Consider the following 4640-nt stretch of genomic DNA (forward strand, 5'->3'; position numbering starts at 1 on the left):
AGATGGGCTGAGATGGAGGCTTTGACAAAGGGAGACATGAATCTGCAAATCCAGTGAGAGATGCCGTGGGGAAAAGGGTGGCCCAGTGACACAATCAGAGGTAGGGGGACAATCAGTAGAGGCCAGCCAAGGTTGAAAGAGGCTGCAGTTGACAGAACTGAAAGTGGCAGGGAGGTCAAGAAGGATAAAGGGCCTGAAATTTGGCCAGGAAATGCTCATTAGAGACTTTGCTTAGCTCAGAGACCTCTTAAAGATATGTCACGCTAAATGCCTGATTTCCTTTCACTGTCCCCTTCCCAACAGCAAGTGTCTGGTCACTCTGTTCTGAAAACACCGTTTCCATTCATCCTTTGCTTGGCCTCTCACTCAGAGCCTGGGTGGCCTGGTACAAACATGGAGTCTCTTGCTGCGTGACTGTCCTCCAGCCCCTCTCCCTGATGGCAGCACTGCACTAGGACTGGGGTTGCTCCTTTGCTCACATGCACTACTTAAATCTTTTGGGTGATTGGGGGTTGGTGGCTTGAATCCCAGCTTGCAGGTTTTCCCCCTTATTTTATTGTCAGTTTATTGTCCTGCTGCTCGCTGCCTTTCCTAGCCCATTGTGGTTTGATTAATCCCTGCTCCACTCTTCTCTCCTTGCTGCCCCCTCCAGGGATTTTTCTACCCAGCCACACTGATCTGACGCTGGGGCCTGTACCATGGTTTTAGTTCCAGCTTTGGCATAGTCCCTTCCATGAAGTGCCTCTGATCAACCTCTCACCGTCCACGTTACAGCCTGCCCTGGGGCAGCTGATGCTGTTGGCAAAAAAAGAACTTCACCTGCACAGCTTCTGCCCATTAACCTGGCTGCCAGTTCATTTGATTTCTGCTGCCCCTCTGCACATGGGCAGAGTCCAACTGTCCTAGAAATAGCTGAGGCAGCCCTAGTTAAAAACACAGCCTGACCTTTGGTCAGACAAAGGCAGTGTCCAGCACTGAATGGCTATGGCCTTGGGCTAGGTCAGTAAACTGAGCAGGAATGCAGGGGACGAGGGGCAGACATGGCTTGTTGCGCCAGCTTGCTGGGGTGTGGGTCACGGTTTCCATGCACTTGCACCTGTCGTGATGCTTCAATCCTAGTGTCAAGCAGCCCTGCCACACAGACACCAGCTGCAGCAAGTGTTCCATAGGGCCCTGCTTGGGCCTGCTACAGACCCAAAAGAAAGTGCTCAGCTGCTCATCAACTTTATTGATCGATCTACAAAAGTACAAGTGCACAAAGTATGGGGAAAAGAGAGGGGGTGGGTTGTAAATTTAAGCCCCATCTGCAACAAGCAACAGCACCAAGTGCTACGAAGAGTCCTGGGCATGATACATTAGCCATGGGATGGTTGGTGTATGTTGATTACCCCTGTCACTCTCCCACTATAGATGGAAACAGTTTTCCCAGCTGGCTCTGGGTTCCACAGTAGCAACTCTCACCCCTCGAGACTATGAGGCATGGACCATGGCAGCTCAGGTGGTAGCTAAGAGACATGATCACCATCAGACTCTTGAACTACTTCCTCCAAGCAGGCTCACTGGGCCTCCCAGACCAGCCAGCGCAGCCAAGCACAGGTTGCCCCGTTCTCAGAATACAGCAGCCTTCTCCATAGTTCACTACTAACCCAAAGTAGGCTTTCCCAGAAGGGCTTTGCGATTGTTATTGATTTCATGTGGCAGGCACTAACATGCTGTGATGATTGGGGGTGTGGGTAATAGAAAACACTTGCATAGACAAATAACATATATTTAAGAAATAATGTAGTTAGTACAGTGGCGGTGCTGTTGTGGTTTAATCTGGCTGTATTTGAAATCTGTGTCTACAACTAGTTCCTGTTTGGCTCTTTTAGAGCATCACATGCAACCCCGAAGTGTGGCAGTGTTGATTAGGGGCAGGACCTTGGGAAACTGCACAGTAAAGCTCATATTCCATTCAGCTGTGGGCTGGAACAAGTTCTAACAACTATAGGGCTGTAGTTTAACATCATCCAAACATTTAGGTCTGAACATTTCAACAGGCTTCTGTATCTGTTTTAAACCAGAAATCATTTTAGGAATCTAACAGCCCCAAACTGGATCAACCAATTATGATAAAGGTCATTTGACTCCATTATAGTTTTGTATCCATTTTGATTGGTCAGATCTCCACCAACATCAGAAGTTTGTCAAGACCTAATTGTATTGTGCTGGTAAACAAGTATAAACACAGATGTTTGTACAGAGTTCTGCACTGTGGGGAAATCACCAGCAGATGTAAGCATAGATGGTTTGTTTCTTAAGTAAATTCTTCACTACATAGGTTCCATATTCTGCTAATCTGTTTGTTTATAGATAGTTCATACTGTCATACCAACAGTCAGATGCCAGTAAGTTCGAAACGCTCCCTATTCTTAATGTGTGGTCCCCTCTCCATTACTATAGTCCTTGGCAATTAATGGCATTCCTGATGTGCAAACTTGATTTTCTGGACCTGGTCACACAAGCTGTGGTATGTTTAAGTATTGATATTTCTGAAAAGTTGCAAACAGTCCATTCTGATCAGGTGGTCATGTTTTCTCAGGACAAACAAAACCTGGTCAGACTTTGTCCTCTAGAGGTGCAAGTTGTTCATTCTGTATCGCAGGTTATTTCTGCTATGCTTCTCTGTACCTCACACCATGTTCCATTTTTTTCAGTGTCACTGTTCAGCTCTGGCCAGAATACAATTTCTAAAAAGGAAAGCTGTAGACAGCACTCTCAGTTGCCCTTCCTATGTTTGTCTGAATATTTCCTTGTCACTATGGGAAGGATTATTTGTCCTTTTCAGTCTTTTCTGGGAATGATTATGAAACCTCATTTATAAATTAGGAATCTGTAGATTGGAAGAATAGATTTCTCCATTTATTACCAATAGTTAAGGTTTGTAGGGTTTTATCCTTGGCCTATTTTCCCCACTAGCTCATCTCATATTCCTGCTCAGGATACTTCTATCATATTCATGTGTACTATCACTATTGTTCTAGGCCATTTGCCTGCAGGTCAGCGAAGGGAGCATATGCAATTTCTAAGCAATACCCTTGCTGGAACTTCAGGGTCATGATACTTAAAGGAATGGCTGCATCCTGGGTTACACTTCTCCATGTCCTTTTGTGGACCATAATCAGTGGTTATGGGTCATTTCAGCTTTGAAGATTCATAACTTTCTCTAGTCAAACTGTATAGTGAAATGGAAGGTCTAGCAGCTTTTGATTTGGACATTTTCTGCCAGTCATACTTGTTATAGGCAGCCTTTAAGCCCACTGCTTTTGAAACCTCTTTAGAGACTCTTCCCATGTGTCAAAGCATTGCTACAGTCAGTAAATGTTATTAATCCTTTAATTCTGACACACTCTGCCCTCCAGCCCTATTCCGTATGTCTGTGAAGCTGTTTTATTGAAAGTTCTTTGAGGTGCATAGGTGGGTACAAGCTTCCGGACCTAAATAAACATGCCTTGCAGTCTCAGAATTCCTTTAGCTTTGGGTCTCCGCATATTCACTAGTGCTTGAATCTTAAGTCTGCCACTTTTTGTGGTCGTCATCTCTGCTCACTTTGAGTAACTTAAAATGGATACCTGGGCCTTATTCACTTGAAGGTTGTTTCTTCTTGTGGTTTCCAGTCCCCTCTAGAGTTGTTCATGAAGTTCAGGAGTAGAACTGCTCCACATTATGATGGTATCAATGTACATTTTCACTCCTGAGACACCTTCCTGCACCTGGCACATTGTGCAGAAGAATACTTCCTGGTGCCAAGTATATCCTGAAAGGCAACCTCATGAAACAGCCAACTGGTGCATTGAAAATGTAAATCTCAAAGCTTTATGGCCAGGGATAGCTGCCAAACCCTGCCCCTGCAGCCAGTTTGATGAAGAATTTGGTTCCTGCCATCTCAGCAGATAGTACAGAGTTTTGAGTCTGCCTGCTTTTTTGTCTCTACAGTTAAAGGAGCAAACCTGGCTGTTGGCTCTCATTTGAATGTCTTATGTTTTGTTGCTCTTTTTCTAGTCTTGGAACTTTTTTGTTGGTCTGTATAGCATCAGGATCACTCGGAGACACCGCTCCTGTGATCACATCTTCATGTGATTCAGTTCTCTCTTGCATGATTGGGCCAGGTTTCTCAATAGTTATTCTGAGTCTAGGGCACGTGTCTTCTTGACCACCTTTCATGGCCCAAGCATCTCGTGTGTGTAAACCCACATGTAGTTATCTTCCTCAGTGAAATTCTAAGCTCTGTTTTACAGCCTTGCCTCTGTATCTCACTAATGCACTGGCCCAGGATTAAAATCTTACAGTGAAGAATCAATTCCAATCTCACCTTTAGCTTTATACTTCAACCATCTCCTTTCTGTTACATTTATTTGGGCTTCTGGATCCATTCTGTATGTCACATGTAGGCCACAATCAAGGACCTAGGCTAGCCATATGACATTTGAGTGCCAGCACCATGAACTTCAGCCCCTCAGCCAATCCCAGTTTCCCCACTGAAACAGATGGAGAGAAGACCTAGGCCATAAAAGGCTTTATAGATCACCATCACTGAATAGCACCTGGAAATAATTGGGAAGCTAGTGCTAGTGGAACTGGAGTAAAGTGGCTTCTGTTGC

The sequence above is a fragment of the Emydura macquarii genome, unplaced genomic scaffold (assembly GCF_026122565.2).
Source record: "Emydura macquarii macquarii isolate MOO-44397 ecotype Brisbane River unplaced genomic scaffold, CSIRO-AGI_Emac_v2 contig_1876, whole genome shotgun sequence".
NCBI classification, from domain to species: Eukaryota; Metazoa; Chordata; order Testudines; family Chelidae; genus Emydura; species Emydura macquarii.